This window comes from Pinus tabuliformis, chromosome 1_1 (genome assembly GCF_031772625.1).
Source record: "Pinus tabuliformis cultivar Carrire ecotype Pingquan chromosome 1_1, CPIR1, whole genome shotgun sequence".
Lineage (NCBI taxonomy): Eukaryota > Viridiplantae > Streptophyta > Pinopsida > Pinales > Pinaceae > Pinus > Pinus tabuliformis.
In genome coordinates this window covers 161,801,268-161,816,214 of record NC_142297.1, presented here as the reverse complement: position 1 = coordinate 161,816,214, position 14,947 = coordinate 161,801,268, and the positions used below count along the sequence as shown (strand labels likewise).

The window sequence follows — 14,947 nt, the reverse complement described above, 5'->3', positions numbered from 1 at the left end:
TAAGCTTTTCATGAGGTGAAGAAGGGCTTCTTGCTGAGAGGATGATGTTGGGTCAGAACAATTGGTTGTAGTTCTCTTGGCTCTTTCTTGATTATCAATAAAGCTATTCAAGTTTTCCTCCATACTCTTGTATGATTTATGTTTTATGCATTTGTATGGTCAATTTACATCTGATCCTATATTGTTTATGATAATAGATCTATGTTCTCATATAGTGTTACGCTGCTTTGATTCTACAGGTACTCTCTGAAGCTAGGTATACAAGAAAGCGAGTAGCAAAGGACTATCAGAAGAGAGAGGAATCGAGCAAGGAACCAAGCGCAAGACAGAGGTTGGTCTCCTTTATTCTTCTCTCATCTATCTCTCATAAAGGAAAACGAAAGTAGTTTTAGTTTGTTTGTTTCTAAGGTAGCCACTAGCCTTAGTGGGATTAGCAATTCTGCATAGACACTATTCCCGGTAACAGCATGGTACATGGTAAAATAAGAAAATAAAATAAAAACAAAGCTTTTCAACATAGCTAGTTGAATGAACTTGTTATATCTCAACAAGTAGATTCCACTAGAGTTGTGAAGGGGATAAATACAAGGGAGGCATAGAGTGGATCAAAGCCCAAAATAGTTGAGTTGAAAGTTTTTTGATTTGGCGCTTGATCTCACATCCCTAACAAGAAGCATAAAAATATGAAGCCTAAGAGTCATTATAACATATTTCCTATTAGACATTAAAGATGTTAAGGTCTACTAGGTGAATGATCTAGAGATGAGAAGTTATTATTTGCACATATGTTGAGTTGTATGAGAACACCCCTGCTTCATGTTGAGATTCATCATCAAATTGTTTTATTATTTTTGTTGACATGGAAATAATTCATCAAAGAGTTTACAAATCTCCTATTACACGCTATTTCTTCATTGTATGGAATAAAGTTGTACAAGAAGTTATGACTAATTCTTAGGAAACAAGGAATCTTGATTTAGACTATCATGACCCTAGATATGAATTGGTAACATTTTCTCTTGTTACAAAGATTATGGGCACATGTTATATAGAGATTTTTGTTATAGAAAATATCATGTAGACATGAGACACAAAGACATGAAGAATCCTAAGGTGAACAACCCATAAGGATGCAATGAAAATAAACAATAACTTGTTAATGAAGGATCACAAAAGCAAAATGGTTTTCTATTTTACCTTGAAGAATGTTGTTGGGTGGAAATGTATATTCAAAAATAGGTTCAAATAAGATGCTCAATTTAAGTGGCACAAGGCAAGCTTGATAGTTGAAGCTTACTTATAGAAGGAGGTCCTTAATTACTCTACTACATGTTTTGATGAAGTAAATATGGACACAATTTCCTCTTCATGGGTAGGGAATGTGGTATAACATGGGATTTAAGCCCCATCCATGTCTTAAATTCCATGTAGGGGTAACCATGGTGTTGTTGTGTGTGGGCAACTTGTTTATAAAAAACCCACTACACAATCCATTGTTCAGTTAACACACACATCAAATGGATATCAAGAACACATTTTTTAATAAAATTTATGTGAAAAGACCTACATATAACAACAACTTAGTCTTTTATGGACTAAAAATTCTTCTAAAAATGCATTCATCCATTGCCATTCAAATATGAACCTTTGCATGGGAGATGAAAACATTGTCCATCTAATCTTCTATGTGAATAATCTTGCTCTTAAAACTCCACTAGATTTTTATAATAAAGAATGAACCTATGTAAGCATTTGATTTGGTGTCCATAGAGTAAATTACAAGCCGTTAGAAAATGGCATATTTGTATCAAAGCCTAACTAGAGCTCAAAAGAAAATGGAATATTTATATCAATGCCTCAGGCCTTTGACCTCATTTGTAGGTCCTTGCCAGTGACCTAATTTCGATGTTCCACAAAGAGAATTGCAAACCTACGCCAACTCTTATTGTATCTGGTATGAAGTAGACTACAGAGTGTACTATTCAACGTCTAGATGCTACCTTGCATAGAGAGATGGTAGGCAATCTCCTCTACTTAACACATGACGCCCAACTTTGCTTCTGTTGTCAACCTTGAGGGACATTAATGAGCTTCACAAGTTACACTGATAACATTAGAGGCAACAAAAGATATTTTGAATTATTTTAAGGGTATGGTGTAGTTTCATGGTCTATCGTCACAAACAGTAGCGTGGATCAGGACCATTCTTGGTAATCTAGCTCTTCCACGAGAGCACCCTACGTTTTTATATTGCGTTAACTAGATTGCTATTTAGATAAATGTGATTATTTTTTAATTATGGAGAACGCATACTGAGGTTCATCAACAACATATTCCACAGTTGGTGGTGTAATTGACATACAGTTCTGTTCTACAGATAATGAGTCTCTACATGGGACATGATGATGAAGACGATGTCCATCTAATCTTTTATGTGAATCAGCTTCTTTTTAAAACTCCATTACATTTCTATAATAAAGAATGAACCTATCTAAGCATTTGAGTTGGAGGCCATAGAGTAAACTACAAGCAGTTAGAAAATGGCATATTCGTATCAAAGCCTAAACAGACCTTTGACCTAATTTGTAGGTCCTTGCCTTTGACGTCGTTTGGTGGTCCAAAACGAGGATTGCAAATCTGCACCAACTCCCATCGTATCTGGTATCAAGTTGACTACTCCATGTTTAGATGCTACTTTGCATAGAGAGATGGTAGGAAATCTCCTCTACTTAACACATCATGCCCAACTTTGCTTTTGTTGTCAACCTTGAGGGACATTAATAAGCCTAATCAGGTACATTGGATAACATTAATTGGAGGCAGTAAACTGCATTTTGAAGTACTTTTAGGGTATATATCATCCTGCTGTACAATAGTCTTGAGAGGAAGGTCTCTTTGACTGGTTTTACCCACTCAGAATTATACTTTCAAACTTAAATTTGGTCTAGTTTCATGGTCTATCGTCACAAACAACAGCGTGGATCACGGCCATTCTTGGTAAGATGGCTCTTTCATGAGAGCGACATACATTTTTGCATTGGGTTAACCAGATTGCTATTTAGATATATGTGATTATGTTTTTAATTATGGAAAAAACATACTGAGGTTCATCAACATCATATTTAACAGTTATTGATGGTGGTGTAATTGATAATTGAGGAGAACGCATACTGAGGTTCATCAACATCATATTCCATAGTTGATTGATGATGGTGTAATTGATGTACAGTTCTGTTCTAGTGATGACCATCAGTTGACATCTCGTCTTCGTCCCTTATGCTCATGCTACCATGGATTACGTTGTGTTGACATCTGCATGGATTACGTTGTATTGATTTTCAATTGCATATTCGATGAATAACTCGGTATGCACGCAACTATCTAATCCTCAGGGACTGGGAATTACTCGAAACTATTCCCAGCTTTTTATTAACATGCTTTTCTGTTATCAATGTTTCCTGAAATGATAGAACATTTTTTCTGTTTCGTAGCATCGGTGCCATTATTATTACTGAATCTGCTCTTCCAAAACAATAGCAATCGAGTGTGTAAATTTGAATGTTTGAAACCGTTGAATTTTGACGCGGACCAGAAAATGAATACATTCAATCCATCACTCTTCTAGCATTGCAGGAACAGCCGTAAAAAGCTCTGTAATCTCAGTGTCAGTCTGTAACGCTTTATGAGAAAAGGAAAAGCAATGTCGCAAGGATGGGAAGAATTCCCCAGAGAGCGGATCACTAAAGGAAACTGTTGGAAGTTTCAACTCAGCCCATGTAAATGATATCTCTACTATCATCAGCAACCAAATGTTACTTTCGAGTATATAAGATCAATTAGAAACCCCAGGTTTCCAAATTCTAAAATATCGGCAGGGTAATGATAACATTTGTACAATAACGCAAGCGAATATCTAGGGTAAATTTACATACCTGGGATTAGCGATTAGCGAACTCATAGAGCTTCCCTCTTGCGGAGAAAACAAGAAGTGCCACTTCGGCATCACAAAGCACTGAGAGCTCGTAAGCTTTCTTCAGCAGACCGCTCCTGCGCTTACAAAAAGTAACCTGCCTGCTGGTCCCGTTCTCAATCCTGTTCAACTGGGGTTTCCCCCACCATTCTCCCCTTCTCTCCCTTCCCTTTTGCCTCAAAAGACTCCATCAGATTCAAAACAAAACAGGGGAATTTCAACAATCGCCCACTAGAAAAAAAGAGGCATTAAAATTGAAAGGGCAAACATAGTAATTACAGAAGTGTTCACTTCTATGGCCATAAAAAATGAAGGATAATGGCATCGATCTACCACCAGCACCTACAAATACTGTACATGGGGTCTAATATAGTCAATATCCAGTACAGTTCCCACGGATTCTGTCACATGCAATAGAGTCAGTACGAAAAGACATAAAAAGCGGACATTGCCGAATGTGGACCAAAATCAAATTAAACGCGCTCGTCATTCACTTCATTCACGTGGCAAAGTGTACAAATGGTTAAAAATGGAATTCTTACTCCAAATATATGGCCGAATTGCGACCGTTTACACTAATATGTGTATCCATAACAAGCATTCTGGGTATCAAATAAAAAAGGGATTATGGTACGTATTAAATAGGTGCAAAACATTAATCTTTAAAAAATTATGTACCTATATTTGTACTATAAAACAATGCCCCATGGATTAAATTTGATTTCAGTTTACATTCATAAATAGGTGTAAAACATTAATCTTTAAAAAATTATGTACCTATTTTTGTACTATAAAACAATGCCCCATAGATTAAATTTGATTTCAGTTTACGTTTAAATAGGTGTAAAACATTAATCTTTAAAAAATTATGTACCTATATTTGTACTATAAAACAATGCCCCATAGATTAAATTTGATTTCAGTTTACATTCATTATCATTGTAATGATGTTATTTATTTTTATTGAAAAAGAAAACTTTAAACTTAATTTTTCAATGTCTATGTTTTTATCTATTAATGTTAATCAATTTAAATTTTCAAATATTTATAATTATTAAAATAATATAATACATTAAATAAATAAAAATACAATTTAATTATAGTTATTTAAATAATATAAGTTCTAATAATGTAATTTTTTTTTTTTTAAATTATAAATAATTTCTTGATATTATTAAACAAACTAAATGTTTATATTTTTAATTAGAATTATGAGGGTTAGTTAAGAGTCCCGTCAAAGTATTTTTGTTATTTAAAGGTCACTAATTCAATTTCCTTGACACTTTCACAGTCAACGTCAGTGATTGAGCCGACACTAGGTAATCCCTTAGAGTGGATGTACATGATACAAATAGTGGTTACTAGTCTCTGGTCCCTAAAAAAACATATTTTTAACTACGTCATATTGGTTAATTCTTTTTATATAAAATATTTCAAAAAAAATATTTTTAAAATTATTAAAATTCAATATATTAGGTATAAAAAGTTTCAAATTAATTATTTTACCTAGGGTTTATTTTCTATTGTATTATTTCTTGGAATCCTATGAGAAAAGTTTGAAAAATAAAAGTTAAGTTTTTAAATAATTGAAAAAATAAATTAATGTTGAATTAAAAAAAAAAAATGCAGCCTATCAAACCTCAAGAAAGAAAAAGAATCTAAGTGTGGTTCTTCAAAATCTTGTCTCTATGATCAAAGAGAAAGGAAATAAATGCTTCAAGATATCTATAGTTGGGTGGGCTTAATAAGTCAAGAATATTGGAAGTGTCGCACATGTTATGGAATTGAGAGCAGATGTGAGTAAGAGTCGAGCAGTCTAAAAAGAAGTGTTTTTCATCTTCCACATTCTTAGTATTGCAATTTCACAGATTATATCGTTCAAGAGAGTCTTGGGAGTAGACCACCGCCCGGTCTCACTTCGAAGCTCGTGAGAATTAGTTCTTATCCTAGTGATGTGCACTTTTTTCTTAGTGTTGGTCAACACAAAGAGATAATTCTGGTTATCAAGGGTGGGGTTGATCACCTCCTTATAGTATCTTAGCTTCCTTTTACCCCCAGCTCCTTATCCCCCCACAACTTGTCCTTAAAATTTGAGGTAATAATATCTTTGAGAATATCTTTGCTTCCCGTAATGATTTCCTTCTTAATTCCCCAATGGTTGAGCCAAGACTGGGCATCCTTATGCCACCCATGCTTGAGGCGAGGGTGGGGGTTTTGACTAAAGTTATAAGCAATTTTTGGGAGCCTCTTGGATTCCATGCTGTAAAGCTTCTTCTTATACATCAGATATCTAAACATAGTCGTACTTTCAATGGGGGAAAAACCAACTTCAATCAATAGGATAGGAGAGGGAGTATTTCCTTTGATCTTTAGGTTTTAGGTGAAGATTTGTTTTTGAATCATCTCAATCTTTCTCCATGATTCTCTGGATATACTGCAACCCAAAACTTCACATCCGTATAAGACAACATGGGTGACGAGAGTCTTAAAGAGGAACCTCTTTTTACTCCAAATTCAATGATCGATCGACTTACAATTGTTTTCAAGCTCATAATAAGGTTTTTAGTCTCCAATAATCATTTTCTCGATGTTATAATTCCAGTTGAGTTGATGAGGAAAGTCAATACCCAAATTTTTATAAGAAGAAACCTCCTCTAAGCAATGGTTATTATCAACAAAACTACCATGGGTGATCTTTTCAGATTTAATGATCATGACTTTAGTCTTGTCGATATTAACTATCATACCCATCTTGGAGCAATAGACATGAAGAGTCTTAAGCTGCTTGTCTAGGTCATCATGGATGTTTGTAAGAAGAACAATATCATCAGCATAAAGGAGAAGGGTAATGATTATACCAGCAAGCTCGGTGGCCTTGCATCCTGCAGTTTCCAAACACTCCTCTAACTTATCGATGTAAATACCAAAAAGGGTAGGGGATAGGGGACACACTTGCTTAACTCTAATATTGGATTTAATGTCTTTAGACCACCCTTTGTTGGTCTTAAGCTTGGCAATGACAGTCTCGTAGAGGCGAATCACAACAATCCTTAGTTCAGGAGGAACCATGATCTCTTCAAGTCTCTTCCAAATCTTATCTCGGGGAAGAGTGTCAAAGTCTTTTCTAAAGTCAACAAAACAACATAAGAGATCAGCTTTACTATTGCGCCATTCCTCTGGAATGATCCTGAGAGTGACAATATGGGCGATAGTCGAGTGATGCCTACTAAAACCATATTTCCCTTTATCTTTTTTACCCTAGCTTTGAAGCCAAAGGCTAAGCTTCCTTTCCAAAATGAGCCCATATAGCTTGGCTAGGATGTGGCTAATTATAATGGGCCTGTAGCTAGAGGGTATGCTTTTGTCCCCATTTTTAAAGATAGGCACAATAAGGCTTTACGTCCAAAGTTGAGGGATGTCATGATCTGCAGCCAAATTGAGAAGCTTGTGGAGCTAAGGAATGAGGATAGATCTTCCCATTTTAAAGATCTCAACTTGGTTTCCTTCAATATTGTTAGATTTCCCATTAGCGAGCTTATTAATCCCAACTCAACGTCTTCTAGAGAAAATACATCCTCCTTCATAGGAGTGTTTAAGGTGGTTCCCATAGTGTCCGAAGAGTCATACAACTTCTTAAGGTAGTTGTCCCAATTTTCTAAGGGGATATAATGATTATCTTTAGTGTTACGAACAAGCACATTCTGCCAAAACATTTTGGACGCAACTTTAGAAAGGTGGAGATGTTCTTGTCTTTTATTAAGATATGACCTCTTGTTCCTCTTAATGAGAGATTTGTATATATTTATATTACGGAGCTTAATGATTTCATTAGGAGAATCTCTCATCACTTTCCTAGCAATTTTACGGTCTTTTTTATACGAAGGATAGGAAGTTTTATTATTCTGCTTATACGAAGTGTCATTAGAAAACTTAATAATGGTATTGGAAAGAGTAGTAGTAAATTAGTAATAAATTTGATAATATTTCTATTATAAATGAGGGAGCCTAAATCCCTTAATATTTATTATATTATTTTGTAAAATACATATAATTTTATATATGTGAATAAAGATATTTTTTTTGTATTGAAATTCAATGTATTATATGAGAAAATAATTAAATTTTAAAAAATAACTATGTTTATTTATCAATACTATTTTTATTTAATAAATATATTTAAATTATTAATATTTATATTTATTATACTATTTGTATAATATGTATTTTTATGGTGTGTAAATTTAAAAAAAAAAATGCTTTTCCATATTTAATATGAGTTGGGTGATTTTTAAACTAAAATATTTGGAAATGAACTATGCTTTTATTATATTTGGAAATGATTAATTTTTTAATTCAATTTTTTAAAAATAATTTATTTGATTTTTAAAGTAAAATTATTGAAAATATTTAGCTCCATAAATATATTTACTTCCCGTCATATTTCTAAACACCCTTCTAGCAAAGGGAGACCAAGTAAAATTACCCTAGAGAGTATTTATGAGTACATTGAATCTTTAGAAAGATGAAGGGAAGAAAGAGAAAACTATTTTAAAGTATAATTAACTACAATTCTTGACAACAACCATAGATCGTAAGAAGATAAAATAAGCGCACTTGAAATTGAACTCCAAGGAATGAAAGGTAGAAACCAAGAAATAGAACATACTAAACAAGCAATTGTTAAAGAAAATGACATTTTGAAAAACGAGATTAAAAATCTAAAAGAGCAACTACATAATAACTCAGCCCTAAATAACACAAAGAATGAATTAGATACTAAACCCATAAAAGAAGAAATTAATAAACTAATTGTACTCAACCATGAGCGACACAAAAGATCCTTACACCTTATAATTGTTGATATAGAAGAACAAAACAATGAAGACACATTAGAAATAGTTAAAGAACAATTAAAAACAAAATCTCAAATTCAAGCAACTTATCTCATCGGAGAAATAAGAGTAGGAAAGGTACTTGAGCATAAACACAGACTAATATGTGTCAAGGTCAGTTGTAATGACCATAAAATAGGTACACTCAGGAAATCCCCAAGCCTAAAAGGAACAAGAATCTTTATAAATGACGATCTCATTCCAGAAGACCAAGCTAAACTTAGGAAATAAGTCCAAAAGGTCAAGGAGGCAAGAAAGGAAGGGAAATCAACAACCATTAGGAATAGAAAAGTTATTATTAGTGATAGAGTCCCAAACACGAGTGATAAATAGGGACTACCATCACTCCTGATCCTCTTATGGAATTGTTGTGGTTTTCCATGGTGTAAAGGTCCTATGTTAAGTTGGATCCCAAGTGATATTGATCTTATTCTCTCATTTGAAACTTGGGAACATGATGAATCTAGAGTCCCCCACCTTGACAGATTCACTCTTTGGTCAACTTGGAAGAAGAAATCCTCAAGGAGAGGCTTTGGTGGTATAGCATGTTACATAAGGAACATTGTTTCCTCTCACATCTGACTTCATAAAATTGACCCCTTCAATTAATACATTTGAATCAAGGTCTATGATTATACCACCAATAAGATCTTTCTTGTAATTTGTTATTTCACCCCTATCAACTCTACATCCTATAAGAAAAATAACTTAGATAATAATTGTCCATTCAATACCTTAGAAAAACACATCTACAACCTAAGGAATGAAGGTAATATCCTTTTGCTTGGGGACTTTAATGTTCATATTGCTACTAACCAAGTTGTTATGTTAAGTAACAACTCTAACCCCAACACCTTGTGGCTTGATGAAGATGGTAACTTAGCTAATAGATTCGGGAGAAACTATGAAGACATAATCGAGAACGTATTCGACATCGAGCTCCTCAAAATTTGTAGTTCTAAGGACCTAATCATTTGTAATGGTATTAACAAGCGGCCTGTCTCGAGTTAGATGACCTGTTTCCATGGACTCGGTAGCAGTGTCATGGATTATGCCCTTTATGAAACCCATGTTCTCAATTGTATTACAAAATTTGAGCTACTTAATGGGTACGACCCTGACTTTGACCATAAGACTTTGTCTTTATCCCTCAATCTTGTTATGCATATCACCCACATACAGGAGACCAGTGAAAGAAAAAGACAGATTTGCTTCGATAGAAGTAATGTTGACCTTTTATTAAGGGATTTAGAAAGGGATTTCATCTCCGTGACTTATAATAACAACATTGATCAAATTTATTACCATTTTACTACTACCCTTTCCACTACCATTAACAAGTTCTCTAATGAGACTTCGTATAATAAGAATAATAGAACTTCCAATCCTTGGTATGACAAAGACTTTAAAATTCCCAGGAAAGCAATCAGAGACGCCCGTAATGAAATCATTAAGCTCTAGAATATAAGTATATACAAAGATCTGATCAAGAAGAAGAGGTCATATATTAATAACAGACAATAGCATCTTCTCCACCTTCCTAAAGTTGCGCCCATAACGTTTTGGCGGAATGTGCTTGTTCGTAAAACTAAATATAATCATTCTATACCCTTAGAAAATTGGGACAACTATCTTACGAAGCTGTATGACGCTTCAAACACCATGGGAACCATCTTAAACACTCCTATTAAGGAAGATGTATTCTATCTAGAAGATGTTAAGCCTGGGATTAATAAGCTTGCTAATGGGAAAGTTAAAGATATTGAAGGAAACCAAGGTGAGATCTTTAAAATGGGAAGATTTATCCTCATTTCTCATCTCCAGAAGCTTCTCAATTTGGATGTAAAGAATAGCTTCCGTAAACTTTGGATGCAAAGCCTTATTGCGCCTATCTTTAAAAATGGGGACAAAAGTGTTCCCTCTAACTACATGACCATTATGATCAACCACATCCTATCCAAGCTATATGGGCTCATTTTGGAAAAGAAGCTTAGCCTTTGGCTTGAAAACTGTGGTAAAAGGGATAAAGGGCAAGCTGGTTTTATGAGACATCACTCAACTATTGACCTCCTTGTCACTCTTAGGATCATTTTAGAGGAATGTTGCAATAGTAAAGTCAATCTCTTCTGTTGTTTTATGGACTTTAGAAAAGCTTTCGAAAGTGTTCCTCAAGATAAGCATTGGGAGAGACTTGAAGAGATCATGGTTCCTCATGAACTGAGGATTGTTGTGATCTGCCTCTATCAGGCTGTCATTTCCAAGCTTAAGACTAATGAAGGGTGGTCTAAAGATATTAAATGTAATATTGGGGTTAAGAAACGGTGTCCCCTTTCCCCTACCCTTTTTGGTATTTACATAGATAAGCTAAAGGAGTGTTTGGAGACTGCAGGTTGTAAGGGCACCGAGATTGCTGGTATAATCATTACTCTTCTCCTTTATGCAGATGATATTGTTCTTCTTGCAAAAATCCATGAGGACCTAAACAAGCAGCTTAAGACTCTTCATGCTTACTACTCCAGCATGGGTATGGCAGTTAATATCGACAAGACTAAAGCCATGATCATTAAATCCAAAAAGATCATCAATGGTAGTTTCATCCATGATAACCATTGTCTAGAGAAGGCTTATTCTTATAAATATTTATGTATTGACTTTCCTCATCAACTAAACTAGAATTATAGCATTGACAAAAGAATTATTGGTGGCTGGAAATCTTATTATGAGCTTGAAAATAACTGTAAGTCAGTTGATCTTTTCATTTGGAGTAAAAAAAGGTTCCTCTTTGAGACTCTCGTCACCCTTGTTGTCTTATACCTATGTGAAGTTTGGGGTTGCAGTATACCTAGAGAGTCTTGGCAAAAGATTGAGATGATTCAAAAGCAATTCATAACCTATAACCTCAAGATCAAGGGAAATATTCCCTATCATATCCTGTTGATCGAAGTTGGGTTGTCCCCCATGAAAGTTCCATTGCATTTAGATATCTGATGTATAAGAAGAATCTTTACAACATGGAAGCCAAGAGCCTCCCAAAAATTGCTTCTAACTTTAGCCAAAATCCTCACCTGTGCCTCAAGCGTGGGTGGCATAAGGATGCCTAGCCTTGGCTCAACGATTGGGGGACTAAGGAGGAGATCATCATGGGAAGAAAGGAGAGTGTAAAAGATATTAATAACTCTAATTTTAAGGACAAGTTGTGGGATGATAAGGAGTTGGAGGGTAAAAGGAAGCCAAGGTACTATAAGGAGGTGATCAACCCCACCCTTGATAACCAAAATTATGTCTTTGTGTTAACTAGCACTAAGAAGAAAATGAACATCACTAGGATAAGAACTACTTCTCATGACATTCGAAGGGAAACCAGACGGTGGTCTACTCCCAAGACTCCCTGGGATGATATAATCTATCAGATTTGTGATACTAAGATGGTGGAAGATGAAAAACACTTTATTTTGGACCGTCTGACTCTTATTCACATCCGCTCTCAATTCCCTATCATTAGCCACACCTCCAATATTCTTGAATTATTAAGCCAACCCAACTATAGTGACCTTGGAGTGCTTCTTTCCCTTCTACTTGAGCACAAAAACAAGATTTTGAAGAATCACAATTAAACTCTTTTCTTTTTATATTTGGTAGACCACATTAGTCTTAATGGACGTTAATCATCATCGTCATCATCATAATAAAAAAAATATTTAATTAAAAAAATATTTCTTTATATTTTATTATAATTAAATTAATTACATATATGTATAGTAATTGATTTAAAATTTAAAATTTAAATATTAAAAAAATAAAAATTCATACTAGGATTAAATATAACTAAAATATGTTTCCTTAGGATTAAATATAACTAAAATATGTTTCCTTACATTTTATATTAGTAATCTAAATTATTAAATTATATTTTTTAAAAGATCTCAATTAATCTTCAAACATAAATTAAAATACTTTAAAACAACTCAATCCATCCTTAAACATTTAATTTAAGGATATTTTCCATAATTTATATTAGTAAAAATAAAATTTATATTAAAATGTTTGAAAGCATTTTAAATTACTTGTGAATATTAAGCCTTTTATTTATGCTCACAAAAAATTATTTAAAAATAACAATTAATATTCCAATTTTTAATATTTTGATTTAAGAAAGATTACTAAAAGTTTTAAAAAAATATCTTGTATAGTAATGTAAGATATTTCAATGGCAGTCAATTCACATACTCGGGGGTTATTTGTGCAAGAATTTTCAATTGACCGACTGCACCAATAGAACCAACACGTTAATGTCTTATCTCTTCATGCATGTGACACCGTGTCTCTTTTGCGCAACGCACACGTAAATCATAGCAGCACAATGTGAACATGTAGCTTCAGACATGTCAAAAATGGCTAACCCATTTGTTAAATGGGGAACTTCATCGATATATGAAAAAAAGCCGCTAATGCTATTTTTAAATTTCATAAAAGGTATGACAATCTCAAATTTTCCATAATGCATATTCGAAGCACATAACCAATAATCAACCATGTAGAACTTTACCAATACTAACAGCATGACAAGATGGCCAACGAACGCTAAGTACTCCCATAACTCAACACAAGTCTAAATAAATTAATGAGGCACCTTGTACCAATTGGAGTACTATTCTTTGATTCAATAGTACAGACAGATACATAGCTAGATTGTAAAGCAATTTTTCTATTCAACTTCAAATGATGTTAAGTACTCTATAATGTTAAGTTTTCTATAAGTTTATGTTAAACTTAATTCTTTATTATGTTTTACCTATTGAGTTATTATATTTGTATTGATATATTGTTATGTGAACTAGAATTTCTCATTGTACTATTTCATTATAATTGTATCCATTGTTGTCTATTTATATATTAAGGAGACTTAATCTTAGGATCATCAAATAGTGTACTCTACATTGTATTCATTGTACAAGGAGGTTTTTCACTCAAAGTGGACTGTAATTATTGGTTTCTTATCACTTTTAAGGTATTTGGTTCTTAACATTTGGTATCAAAAAATACAAACCTAGGTTTTTGCTCCTTCGAACAAGACATCTTGGAATTTTCCCTATAACCGTTTTTATAGATCATTTCAGATGGTGAAATTTTGAGCATATTGAGGGGCTATCTCAAGTAACATATGATTAAAGTTTCAGATTTTGTTTCACTATACTTTTGGTGATATATGTTGTGAAAATTAGGGTTTGTGATTAGTATTGAAATTTGTGTAAATGAATCAACTCATATTTTTTTCTATACATTTATTTCTAGGATGTTTCAATCCTTTGGTTCTTGAGCAAATTGAGTAGAAATATCGAGGTACATATAGTAAAAAAAATAAAAATGATTCACTATACATTTGGATATATGCTCTATCGAAGTTAGGGTTTGTGAATGGCCATAAAATTAGTTTTAAAAAAGTAAAATTAGAACCCTTTGTAAAGTCATAAGGTGGGATAAACGCTTCAACATTTGTTTGTCAAGCCATGGTAGGTAAACTATTAGGTGAAAAATAATATGTGCAAAACTAGCTAATTAAGGGTTCTAGTATGCAAAAATAAAGCGTAAACTAAGTACAAGTAAATCTCAGAATTGATTCAAGCTTGAGATTGTTTTCATAATTCTAAGTTCAATTATTGACCTTATTGTAATAAGTTTTCAAATTTAGAGATACACATCACACTTTGATGCTAAATTTTCTTTTTGAAATTATAGTTGTTCAATAAAAAAAAAAGAAGAAGAATGTAATGAAAAGAACTTCAAGTAAAATCAGTGTTATACAAAGGATAAGTAAATTCACACAAATTTAATGAAAATCACACTTAAATTCAAAACTTAAATCCTTTCAATCACTATTTCAATCATTACTTTAAGCATTATTAACTATAACTAATTCTAATAAATATCGTTAAAACACAATAGTAATCAATTTCCGCTAAATCATGTCCATTACCCACGTTCTGTCACCAAAACTGTATCATTACAGAAAATCAGGGTATTATTTATAGGAAAATCAGTGGAATTTGCTTTAATTACATGATCAATATAGGAAAAATACAAATGA

At 33.2% G+C, this 14,947-nt stretch overlaps 1 pseudogene; it reads right to left on the bottom strand.

Annotated features, from left to right (window-relative positions):
* LOC149212083 (MADS-box protein SOC1-like) overlaps positions 1–4,134 on the bottom strand; it is a 263,852-nt pseudogene extending 259,718 nt beyond the window's left edge.
* Positions 4,135–14,947: the final 10,813 nt, after the last annotated feature.